At 45.7% G+C, this 13,110-nt stretch overlaps 1 protein-coding gene across 1 annotated transcript in view; it reads left to right on the forward strand.

Moving 5' to 3' along the window:
• The window catches only part of LOC140912546 (uncharacterized), a 178,148-nt gene that overhangs the window by 96,402 nt on the left and 68,636 nt on the right, over nt 1-13,110 (forward strand). Inside the window, exon 2 of the mRNA XM_073347095.2 lies at nt 752-1,058. The gene's annotated coding sequence lies outside the window, so the exon portion shown is untranslated. The remainder of the gene's footprint in view (nt 1-751; nt 1,059-13,110) is intronic.

Raw genomic sequence — 13,110 nt, forward strand, 5'->3', positions numbered from 1 at the left:
ACAACTCAGCCTTAATCCTCATTTGCTCAGTTTCAGCACCACTGTTTTTATGGTCCCTTGTACCACCCTAAGTGCTTCCTTTCCTCTTTGGTGGTTTACACCCTTGAAATGTTGTACAAAGTGGTCACGGTATAGTGATCATGAGGCCTGGGAGACATAGCTATGATGCCACAGCTTCTACCTTCCAGTGTAGATGTAGCTGGGTCAACAGCAGCGTTTTTTGTTAACCTAGCTACAATTGCTATTTCTGCACTGCAATAAAACGTCTTTAGCTGACCCATGTCAGCTGACTCGGGCTGCTGGGCTATAAAATTGCAATGTGGACGTTCGGGCTCAGGCTGGAGCCTGAGCTCTCGGACACCGCAAGGCGGGGAGGATCCCAGAGCTTGGGCTCCCGCCCAAGTGTGTGCACTGCAATTTTACAGCTCCATGAGCCTGAGTCAGCTGACATGGGCTAGCTGTGGGTGTTTAATTGGAATGTAGACATACCTCTGGGAGGTGGGGTTACTACCAGGATAGAAGAACTCCTTCTGTTGCTGTAGTAACTTCCCCATAGCATTTGCACTACAGGGTTACATCCATTGTAACCCCCATGGTACAGCCAAGCCCTGAGTGTATTTACTTGGGTGTTCACGTAAACAGAATTTTAACACTTTTTTTTGTTTGCAAACCGATACTGATTTTATGACAAAAATATATGCGTGGTGCAAGAAATAGAAAGCTGATGGACCTCTTCTTGTTTTCTTTGCAGTGAGCCTGGTAGAGGGAAGAGAGTCTGTATAGTGACAGCTTCTGACGTTGCATTTCCCTGCTGCAGTGACCGCTTGTGTGGGGGCACACCGGAGACAGATGACGCTGCATTGATTTGAGAGTGTCAGAGTGATACTGAAAGCGAGCAGAGCTTGGATAGTCTGGAGGTTTCCGCTTAGGACAGAAAATTCTAAGGGTCATGAAGGTGAACATTTTGGAACTGGAAATATTTTCTACCAGATGGGCCCGATGGGGAGAGGGCAACTTAGCCTGAACTGATGTAGCACAGAACCTAATATCCAGCTCAGGTAAGGCCAACTTGGCTTAAGTTTGTATTGCATTTCTGTGCCACCTTTTTTCTAAATTTTAAAATCAAGTGTGAAACTGGTGCTTCTGAAAGAACTAAATGAATTAGCTGAAATCACTCGTAGTGCATGATTCTTCTCAGATATCTGAACATCTTAGTCTTTTCCTTGCTGTTCTGGTTTTGGGCCTTGTAAAACACTGCTAGGTATGCTAGCTGTGTTGCCTTGTGATGTGTATAAATGGATACTAAATGAGACCACTATGCTAACTTTTGCCTGTAACCCTAGACAGGATTTAAACTCATCTCCAGAAACCACTAATTCCCTACACCACTTAACTTACATTGTTAGTAACATTATTGGAACAGGTGCTTTTATGAGCCACATATAGATGTAGATTGGGTGTGTGGGTCTATAAAGGTATTTTTCATAGTCTGTGGGTGAGAGTTTCAAAAGTGCCTGAGAGAACTTAGGAGCACAAGTGTCAAGAAAAGTCAGTTGGACTTGTGCTCCTTAGCCCGATAAGTGCTTTTTGAAATTCTTACTTGTCTTTCTCCTTGCATTTGTGTGATGTTGGTGGTGGTCAGCCACATTTCCATGAAAACAGGATCTTCTGTTTCTTAGGAGTTCATCCCTCTAGATGCTACTGACTTCCCTAAAGTGATAACCATCCTTAAGAGAGTATTTGAAACCAGAATTTTCCTTTTTTTGCTCCCCTGTAACTTAACAATGGCCAGAATTTGGTTAAAACAGGTTTCTCAGGTTTGGCATGCTGTTGTGGTGTGGATGATTTATGTGGCTGAAGCACCCACACACTCAATATTATAGCTTCATGTCCAGTTGTGATGGATGGGGTTGGGGAGCTGCTGGGGCATGTGACCCAAAAGTCCTGGTACCATGGGGGATGTTGAAGTTTCAGCTCCAACCAAAACTTTAGTGTCCAGGATGTGGAAATGTCTTAAAAGTAGGGGTTGAGACTTTCAGATTTACCTAGGGGATTTAACCACAATAAGGACAGGTCTACACCGCCGCTTAAGTCCATCTAATTTACATTGCTCAGGGATGTGAAAAAGACCCTCTTCGAGCGACGCAAGTTACAGACCTAAGCACTGTTCATACCGGCACTATTTTGGTGGGAGATGCTCTTCCACCAACATAGCTTCTGCCTCTCACGGCGGTGGAGTAATTGTGCTGATGGGAGAGCGTCCTCCTATCGGCATACAGCTTCTTCACCAGACGTGTTACAGAGGCACAGCTGCATCGGTAAAGCCTCGCTGATGTCATCTGCTTGTGTAGACCTACCCTGAGAATTCTGTGGCTAAATCCCCTCGTTGGCGTTTGAACATCTCATCCAGGTTTTCTAATAAAAATACCGAGACAACCTTTACAATTAGAGCAATGCTAACAGGTAGGCCCATAACAAAACTGAAGAGAAAGTGTGTCTTACAAATCTGTGTAGAGGAAATGTTTCTGATGCTTGCTATAAAGGTAGTGGTCTCAGGAGAAGCAGAAGCTCGCCATGTAGTTGAATACTTTCATGTTTCTCACAGGCAGCCACAACCCTTATTTCCTGCTGCTCTGTTCATAACCTTTCCCAGACTATGCTAGCAACATACCAGGTGTGTAGTGCCTTTCTGGTGAGACATGGCTAGATCCTTAAAGGCTTTAATCTCATTCTGAAACACAGATAAGATCTATTCTAGGCTATACACTAAAACAGTGATACTCAGACTGCAGCTTGTGAGCTGCAAGTGGCTCTTTAATGTCTTCTGTGGCTCTTTTCAGCACATATTAAAACACTATGATTTAATTATTAACCAGTCAGGATGCTTTTATTCTGTTAACCAATTAAGTTGTCAACTTGCACTAAGTTATTAACTTATTTGCTGAGAGAATTTATATATATATGAAAATTAAATATTTCCCATCATATTATTTAAATATGAATAGTATTATAGTAAACGAAACAATGAATTCACACTTCTGTGGCTCTTTTAGGTAATTTTGATCACTAATTTGACTGCTGAACCACTGAAGTCTGAGTATCACTAGGTACCCAACACATGGTTGCATTTGGAGTCTAAACAGATTTTGCGCTTTGTTCCTTTTATATATACTGTGTGTGTATATATAATAGTTCAACTATTCCACTACTGGTTTGAAGGATTTTCTGAATCTGAGGTTATTCCGTTACAAGTCTAGAGCTCCTGTAGGAACACCGGTTTGGTAGTAAGCTTGCCTTAAAGAGAGTACATCCCTCAGTCAGAGAGAATCTCACCAACTTGTATTATTTGCTCTTGTTGTGAATTAATGTCTACGGTGACCAGAAGCGTATGAAGGTCTGTTTTCTGTACTTCGATAAAACCACATCTGGGCATTTTAGCCTCTATTAGCCTTATGCTCAGTTAGCTGTTTTTTAATTGCAGTAGTTAGCATCTCATGCATTGTACTGTTGCTTTACATGGCTGTGTTTATTCCATGGCACGCAAATGTGTTAATCACTCGGTTATAGCTAATAACAGCTTTACAAGTGACAGTTATTGTTTTACCGGAGAAGGGTAGCAATTGTGTGAGACTGCTGAAGAATACAGATCTGCCTTGTTCGCTATGGATCTCTTTCTTTTCTCTGCAAAAATAAATGATCTGTAAGACTTTCCACTTATTAAATGGCAGAGGCCAGCTTTATTAGGCATGTTCTTCAAAAGAAAATTGCAGGGATTAATTTATACTTTAGACAGATAAACGTTTACAAATTATATGTTGGATGGTGTTTTTAAAATAGTTTCTAGAAATCCCTGTTCCTGTTTCAGTATCTCATGATGGTGGATGCTGTCTGAATAAATTAAATTTTTATTCTTGCTTCCTAGCAGGAGTTTCTCTGATATAAACTAGGATGTCAATTAAAAGCCGGATTTGTCAAAGTTCTTGTAAGAAGTTACTTATTGATTTTTGGTTGATAAGGGTTTGTAACACTATTTTTAATTTAATATTTTTAGTACTATGAAGTCACGATTGTTTTCTTATATGTGACACAAATTCTTTCAGTAACTTGTTCTTTGTAAATAGATGTAATTAGAATATCTTCTATAATGCTGTATATTGCAGTTTGCTTAAGGAATTTCAAACATTTGATCAATTTCATGTGCTGTAATTGGTGAATGTGGCTTTTCTACTGATGACACTAAAATTGCCCATGGTATCAGATTGTGTGTAAAATAATTAAAAAAATTAAATAATTGGTATGTGCTAATTGTTGGTCCAAAATCAAGTCTCATTCAGAGGTAGACACTGTAGTGTAATTAAGGCAATGCTATATCAGGTAATACTTTCATTTATAACGCCCCTCACCTGCCCAAGCGTTTGGGACTTTGTACAAACGGTTAAAACATAATGCATTTAAAAAAAACACAAACAGGTAATCTGAAAACAAATAAATAGTAAAAATTCAGACAAGTGAGCATTATTTAATAACAATAAAGGTTATGAGATTCCTGACAGCATTTAAACCAGAAAATGTGTGTGGAATATACAGTATTGCTGCATTTTCTTTTAAGTGGGGTAGAAAGGCCTGAAATGAATGCTCTATAGGAAGTGAGTTTAAAAACCATAGGGGTAGTCACAGCAAAGCTGGTCACCTGTTGACTTAAGGCGCAATGGTGGTCTATATCCAAATGTAGATACCCTGCCAGGATTAGACTCACTGAGGGTTGCCAGCTTCCTTCCCGCTGAAGGGATAGAATATAGTCATTTCTGTCCCCATTAAAAGTGAATAGGGTCAGTATAAAATCAGAGACCTTTCACAGAAGTCTACCGTAAGAGTGCAAGGAGAGTATAATATGGTAATGGCTAAATGAGGTAGAAAACAGGACCCTCTCTCACAAAAGAAATAGTAAAGGAAGAGAACAAGAGGTCCATGTTACCTGTCGAAACATAATGGCCCCATCTTAATTCTAAAATATCATCATCCAGCCTGTACAGCTTGAGTTGAGTCGATTAGCCACCCGCGCTTTCAGAGAGGGGTAATGTATGAAAGGATTAAGGGAGTATGACTCAACATTCTTGTGAGCACAAGGAGAGTGAATCTAGTTACTCTCCCAATTATCAGTCACTTCAAAAAATTGTTTTAAAGTTACCAGCCTTGCATGATGTAGAACTGTCAGAGGTGAAAAGCAGAGTTTGAGTAATTCATCTGACACAGATGCAGTCATCACACCCTCTCCTATCCATTTTGCATTTCATTCTGAACCTACTGAAAGCAACCAATTTCCCTATTTTTAACAGCCTACAGTGGGTCGGGGAAAGGGAAAGATTTCTAAAACAATCTAGAAGTTGTAGTACTCAAACCTGTAGAGGCTCCATTGACTGGATTTTATCGTAACACTAGTTTAGACAAAAGCACTAGAAGATAAAATGTAGAGAATGGTCCTGTCTTGGTTCCCAGAGGGTGAACAAATGATGATCTAATGGTATTTGTCCCACCCTTCCCACCACTCCCTTATTTCTAATTTCTATGATTCTGTAAATACTAAATGAGAATAGAAGTGAAACTAAGAGCAAAATGTTCCTCTCCAATCCATGTGGCAGGGAGCTGCTGTACGTTCTTGTTCTTTACACTGAAGTCCCACTAATGTCAATGGCAGCGCATGTGCCATTTGCAAGAAAAATCTGACAGTGTGCAGGAGAAATCTGGCAGTGAGGAGCACGCAAACAGCATTTTGAGCTAAATGTTAGGCTGTATCTAAATCCTGCTACTTCTTCCTATATTGCATTTCACAGATTTGGCCCTTCCTCTTTATCCACCATTCTAATACTAATCCAGTTCTTTATCTTGCATTTTGATGGTTGAAACCTCTGCCTTTCCAGCCTTGAGTGGTGTAACCTTAGACTCATTAGGTCCTTTTAAAACACTTCTAAGATCTTCTTGTAAAGCTGCCTTCAGTGACTCAAGAGTGTGAGTACCAGCCTCAGATTTCACCAACCAATAATCAAGTGTAAATTCCTCAGGCACTAACAGCCTAAACATGGAGCCACAGACAGTCCCCTTGGGCATTCTGATCCATCTTGCCACCCAGGTGAGAATACCTTTTGTGATAGATGATCTGTTATACCAAGTTTTTAGGTTACTTCCAGACCCAAAGAACAGCCACTTACTCCGGGTCAGTTGCACCTTAGATCTTACACCAAAGACAACGCTTCTAGCCAACCCTATATATATGTATATTAAACTATGTACAATTTATTATGTAGGAAAAGGAAATAAGTTATTTACAAAGTCAAGGCAGTAAACGTATATACACAAATGTTATTATCTTAAATTTCCAAAGTTGTTAGGAAACTTCTGTATTCAGCAAGCTTTATATGTCCTTTGCGGCTAACCCAGGCTAAGCAGCTGGGTTCTCTTGCTTGTGCTTAGAGTCCAGACGGCATAGAGATAATCAGTTCCTTCTGTTTGGGACTTTTATCCCATGCCTGCCATGTGCTTTGAGCTGCAAACTCAGCTGATGGGAGGAATCCACTTGCATGAGTCATCTTCATGTGGAGGAGGGCAGAACAAACAACATCTTTCGTCCTCTTTAACATCCCAGAATAGTCTGTCTGTTGATGGACCTTTCCTGTTGGGCCAGATGTAACACCTTCTGTTGGAGATCAGCATTTCACACTAGTTAATGTCTGTCCCATCTGGTGACTTAGTTACAGAGGCTCACAATCCAGTCTTACAGTATGGTATACAGACGGTATAAGTGAAACTAATGCCTGCAGCAACTCACAGGCATTCAATAAAGTCTATACACTTAATGACATTCTTATAATTCTAATACCTATTTTAACAATATTAACACACAGGTGAGCCAGACTGATTCCAGCTATGTATTTGTCAGTGTCCAATTGAGACATGGAGGCTTTTGTATGAGCTTGGCACCTGGTCTGCCAGTGTCCCCCATCTTCTGGCCAGTCTTTGACACATCATCCACTTTGAGTCTCTCCACTGCCTACTCTTATCCTTACCTTTAAGGCCATCCACAATTAAGCCCTGCATTATCCTATTAACTACCCCTTTACTCCACAATGGTCTCTTTCTACAACTTTTTCATACAGCTAGCATATGCAAAGAAATTTCTTTTGATTTCTCATCCTTCTTCCTCCAAATCCCTTGTTTGCTCTCCCACCTGGTGCATTTTATCTTGAACTAAGGTAGTATATCCTTTTGGGACAGAATGTCTTTTGCTGTTATATCTGTACAGCGCATAGCACAATGGTACTCCAATCTGATTCAGTCCCCAATAAATAGTTCCCATTTTCAGTTCACTTGTAGTCTAATCTGGGGGCAAAGAATGTGTAAACTGATAAAGGGCCACGGGGAAATAACTAAACATTGCTGAAGCAGACATATATTGCTTACAGCTGTGGTTGCACATAACTAGCAAGGTTGTCCCAAAGCAGCTGATGGAGCGAAAACAGAGCGAGAAACTCATTGCTATGTCCATAGGTGGATATACTGAGCTGTGATAAAAGCACCCTTCTAACCCCCAACACCTGTTGTTGGAAGCCAGAGGACTCGCTTGCTGCTTCACAGATTTGGCAGATGCTTGTACAGAAGGTATTTCTGGAATAAATGCCCTGAATCTCTGTGCAGCAGAAATTACTGTTGAAGTGTAACTGTGTCATGGACTTCCAATGTTCTAAACACCTGCCAATTAGCAGCTGAACTTGGCTGTGCCAGCTGCTATATCCCAGGCATTTTTATGAACTCCTGCATCTCCCTTTAACACAAATAAATCATCATTTCAGTGCTAGCCAGAACACGAACAGTAAACAGGCTACTTGCTCAACTTTCCTGTTTGTGGCTTGAGCGACATCTGCTTACCTTGCTGACGAAATCCCCCCCCCCCCCCCCAATTAATTCTGCAGAACCAATCCACTGATGGAAGAGTGAGCTGGGTTCTACTTTGCCTCACAAAAAAATACTGCTAGATAAATGCTATTTGCAGAATCTGAGTCACTAGTGTGCAGCGTACATAAGGCAGGATGATCCCAGTTCAAATGTTCAGATCCCAAGTGGAGTTTTTAGGGCTGGCAAGTAGAAAAATCAGCTTTTGAGTTGTAAACTGATCACATTTGATCTGCATGTCAGCAAGAGCATACATAGGAAACAGCATGGTAATGTTCTTCGAGTGCTTGTTTCTTCCAATTCCAATCAGGTGTGCATGTGCCGTGTGCATGACAGCTGGAAGATTTTTTCCCCTAACAGTATCAGTAGGATTGGCCTGGGCGCCCCCTGGAGTTGCGCCTTCATGGTGCCCAATATAGGGCCCTGCCGACCCGACCCCTACTCAGTTCCTTCTTACCGCTGGTGACTGCTAGTTTGAACTTCCCTCACTCTTGCTTCTGCAAACGCCTCTAGCAGTGTCCCACTGTCATTTGTATATAGTTAGATTCTTAGTAGTATTAGCAATGTTAGTAGTTTCTCTAAGTTTCCATTGCAGGGGTTTCCCCCATTTCGTCCCCAACACTGGGGCATGCCTCGGTCGCCAGGGTTCAAACCCTGTCAAGACTGCTGTAAATTGATGCCAGAGAGCAACCCGCACGCTTCTTGTTTGAAGTGCCTTGGCGAGAGTCACCAAAAGGACAAGTGCTGCATTTGCAAAGGGTTTTGGCTGAGGACCCTTAAGGATCGTGAGCAGAGACTCAGAATTCTTCTCATGGAGACAGCCCTCCACCCACAGTCCAATCCCAGGTCGGCGGAGCTCGTGCCGAGTGCCTCGTCCGGTACCAGGAAGGAGGCTAAGGACTCCTGGCACTGACATGGCGCCAAGCGTAAGACTTCCGGTAGGCATCGGTCTTCCTCCTCGGTGCCCCAGAAGAAAAAGAGGAAGGAGAGAGGGCGCTCTCCCCCTCCTAAGCCTAAGGAGCCAGTGACAGGGAGGCCTCAGCCCATCCAGCATACGTTGGGCCCGGCACCTCCCAGGGGCTCACCGACTCCTGTCCTGCAAGGGGTTCACTCGAGTTGGGCCCACTACTGTTCTCCAGACTGTCATGGTTGGGATATTCAACTCCCCTTCACTCTGGAGACTTTTGACGCAGCACAGGACCTTATTTGCCTGACGGCACCACCTTCTCCAAGGAGGGACAAGGCACTGGTAATAACCTGGCCACCTATCCCGTCTAGGGACAAGCCGGCAATGATGTCGCACTGCTCCCCATCTCTGTGGGGCCGCCAGCGTGGGGGGACCACACCAATCCCCTAGATTGGTCTAGATCTCAGTGACACTGGCAGCCTCTTCTGGTGTTGTGGCCACCTCAATGGCAACCACCAGCTCGGTGGCCCTTTTGGACTCCCTGGGCCTATCATCAAGCCCAGGGTCAGAGCCAGGCGTTGAGATCCAGGTTAGCGTTGGTTGTGTCGGCATCCTTCCCACCTGTGCAGCAGCTGGCACCAGAGACTACGCCGATGCCTTCCCCTACTGCTCAGGCCTCCGTGCTGGCACCTACCCCTCTGACTGCGGCACCGGGGTTACAGCAGCCCAACAAACAACGTGACCCTCTTGGGGACGAGAGCAGCGACCAAGGTCATGTGCCGGTGCTCTCATCATCTTCCTCCCCAGATGAGGCCATTGCAGGCACTTCAGCAGCCCCCCGTCTTGTAGGATAGCAGGGTCCTGCAACAGTTGTTACACAGGGTGGCCCAGAACCTGGAGATCCAGGTAGAGGAGCTGGTAGAGGATGCTGATCCCATGGTGAACATCCTCGCCCCCTCTGGGCCCTTGTGCATTGCGCTGCCACTCATCAAAACTATAACTGAGACCACACAAATTTTGCGGCAGATGTTGGCCTCTTTGCCCCCTACAGCGAAGAGAAATGAGAGACTCTGTTTCGTCCCCTCAAGGGGATATGAGCATCTCTATTCTCACCCTCCACCCAACTCTTTGGTAGTGGATGCTGCAAACCAAAGGGAGCGTCAGGGGTTTCAGGGACCCTCCCCCAAAAATTGGGAGGTGAAAAAGGTGGACTTGTTCAGGAGAAATGTCTACTCCACTGGTGGTTTGCAGCTCCGCATTTCAAACCAGCAGGCTGTCATTAGTAGGTACTCCTTTAATGGCCAATTTTGCTGAGCTATTACCACCAGAATCCTCCTCCGAATTTAATGCCTTGGTGGAGGAAGGCAAACTCATTTCTAGGGCCTCCTTGCAGGCGGCTCTTGATGGTTCTGATGCGGCCGCCCAAACCGTGGCTACAGGGGTGGCCGTGAGAAAGTTCTCTTGGCTCCAGGTCTCTGGGCTTCCTTATGAAGTCCAACAGACCATCCAGGACCTACCCTTTGAAGGTCAGGCCCTTTTCTCTGAAAAGACGGACAGGAGACTGTACAGTTTAAAAGACTCGAGGGCCACCCTCAAGTCCACGGGCATACACGCCACAGCTACACAGCACAGGCACTTCAGGCCACAGCCTCCTCAACGGTTTTACCAACAAAACCGACAGGATGGTTCCCGGAGGAGGAATAGGGGCAGAAGGAAAAGGCACCCATCCTCAGGCCAGGGTATGGCCAACGCAAGCCAGTTTCGGGCCCCAAACCGGCCTTTTGAAGGTGTGGTCAAGGACCGCACACCAGGACAAGAACTGGAGCAACCCTGCCTTACCTTTTCATCCTGACTGTCCCCTTTCTACTGTGCACGGTCTCATATCACTTCAGATCGCTGGGCGCTCCACACGGTAGAGCGTATACTTCGTCCAATTCTGTGCCCTTCCATCCCCCTTCTGTGTCCCTCTTCAGGGACCCCTCTCATGAGCACCTCCTTATACAGGAGGTGCACTCGCTCCTTTCACTAGGAGCAGTGGAAAAGGTTCCTCAGGAGCAGAAGGGCAAGGGTTTCTAGTCTTGGCTCAGGCCCATCCTAGACCTGCCAGAACTCAACAAGTTGGTGAAGAAGCTCAAGTTCCCCATGGTCTCTTTGATCTCCATCATCCCGTCATTGGATCCAGGAGACTGGTATGCCTCCCTCGACTTGAAGGACACGTACTTTCACATAGCAATAATTCCGTCCCACAGAAAATACCTCAAGTTTGTGGTGAACAGCACCCATTACTAGTTCACAGTCCTCCAGTTCAGCCTGTCAGTGGAATCTCAAATGTTCACCAAGTGCATGGCAGTCGTGGCTGTGTTCCTGCACAGGCAGCAGGTACGGGTATTCCCATACCTTGATGACTGGCTGATCAAGGGCTGCTCCAGATCTCAAATGGAGGCACAAGTCGACTTCATAAGAACGACATTCGATGAACTGGGCCTCCTTCTGAATGAGGGGAAATCAACGCTGTCCCTGGTTCAGAGGATAGAGTTTATAGGGACAGTACTGGACTCGACACAAGCCAGGGCATACCTCCCGGGAGCAAGGTTTTGGTCCCTCAGCAACATCATACGAGGTCTCAGGCAGTTTCCCACCACCACAGCAAGGAATTGCCTGAAACTTCTAGGACACATGGCTGCTTGTACCTGTGTGGTGCAACATGCCAGGCTCAGACTCTGGCCTCTCCAATTGTGGCTAGCCTCAGTGTATCAGCCGGCTTGGGACAGTTTGGACAGGGTTGTGACTCTGCCTTGCCTGGTCCTCGACATCCTCCAGTGGTGGCTTGACCCACAGGTAGTATGTGCAAGGGTCCCCTTCACCAGCCCTCATCTGTGTCTCTCCCTAGTGATGGATGCATCAGCTTTGGGCTAGGGAGCACATTTGGGAGACCTTAGAACCCAAGGCCTCTGGTCTCAGGTGGAACTCGCTCTCCACATTAAATGTCAGAGAGCTGAGAGCAGTGCGCCTGGCATGCCAGAATTTCCAAGCCCACTTAACAGGGAGGTATGTATCAGTTATGACAGACAACACCACGGCGATGTTTTATATCAACAAACAGAGGGATGCACGCTCCTCTCCCCTGTTCCAGGAAGCCCTCATGCTGTGGGACTTCTGTGTAGAGCACTTGATACATCTGCAAGCATTGTACCTCCCCAGAGTACAGAACAAGTTGGTGGACCATCTCAGCAAGTCGTTCCACGGCCACGAGTGGATCCCTTTGCCCGGACGTTGCGAACTCAATCTTTCATCAGTGGGGCTTTCCCCAAATAGACCTATTCACCAGGGGTTGCAACAGGAAGTGCCAGCAGTTTTGCTCCTTACTGAATCATAATCCAGGTTCCATCACGGACGCGTTCCATCTCCCCCTGGGAGGAGGATCTCCTTTACACGTTTCTGCTCATTCCCTCGTTCACAAGGTACTCCTCAAGAGTCAGAGGGAATGAGCTTCGGTGATATTGATAGTTCCATCCTGGCCCCACCCCACCCCCCCGCAGCACTGGTACACATCGCTCTTGGAAATGTCTGTGGAAGCTTGAGTCACTTTGCCGCTCTTCCCGGACTTACTAACTCAGGACCACGGCCGCCTCCAACACCTGAACCTCGAGCCACTGCACCTCACGGCATGGAAGCTCCATGGCTGAACTCGATGGAGCTCTCTTGCTCAGACCAGGTTAGACAAGTCTTCCTTTGCAGTAGGAAGCCTTCCCCCAGGGCTACCTACCTGGCCAAGTGGAAGAGATTTTCAATCTGGTAGGCACAGCACCGTTCGTCCCTGACGCTAGTCTAATATAAGTGGCACAGAGACTATCTTCTCCATCTCAAGCAGCAGGGGCTGTCCATGTCATCAATAAGGGGTCATTTGGCTACCCTATCTGCCTTCCACCCAGGTGCAGAGGGCTGCTCGGGCTTTGCTAACCCTATGGTCAGCCGTTTCCTGAAAGGTCTTGACAGGCTATACACACAAGTCAGGCAGCCAGTCCTGGCCTGGGATCTCAATCTGGTCCTTTCCAAATTGATGGGGTGGCCCTTCAAACCACTGGTGACTTGTTCCCTGCTTTACCTGTTGTACCAGGTGGCGCTTCTGGTAGCAATAACCTCAGCCAGGAGGGTGTCTGAGCTCAAGGCCCTAACATCAGAGCCCCCTTACACGGTGTTCTATAAGAGCAAGGTTCAGCTCAGGCCACATCCTGCTTTCCTCCCGAAGATTGTGTCAC

Source organism: Lepidochelys kempii, chromosome 6 (genome assembly GCF_965140285.1).
Source record: "Lepidochelys kempii isolate rLepKem1 chromosome 6, rLepKem1.hap1, whole genome shotgun sequence".
NCBI lineage: Eukaryota > Metazoa > Chordata > Testudines > Cheloniidae > Lepidochelys > Lepidochelys kempii.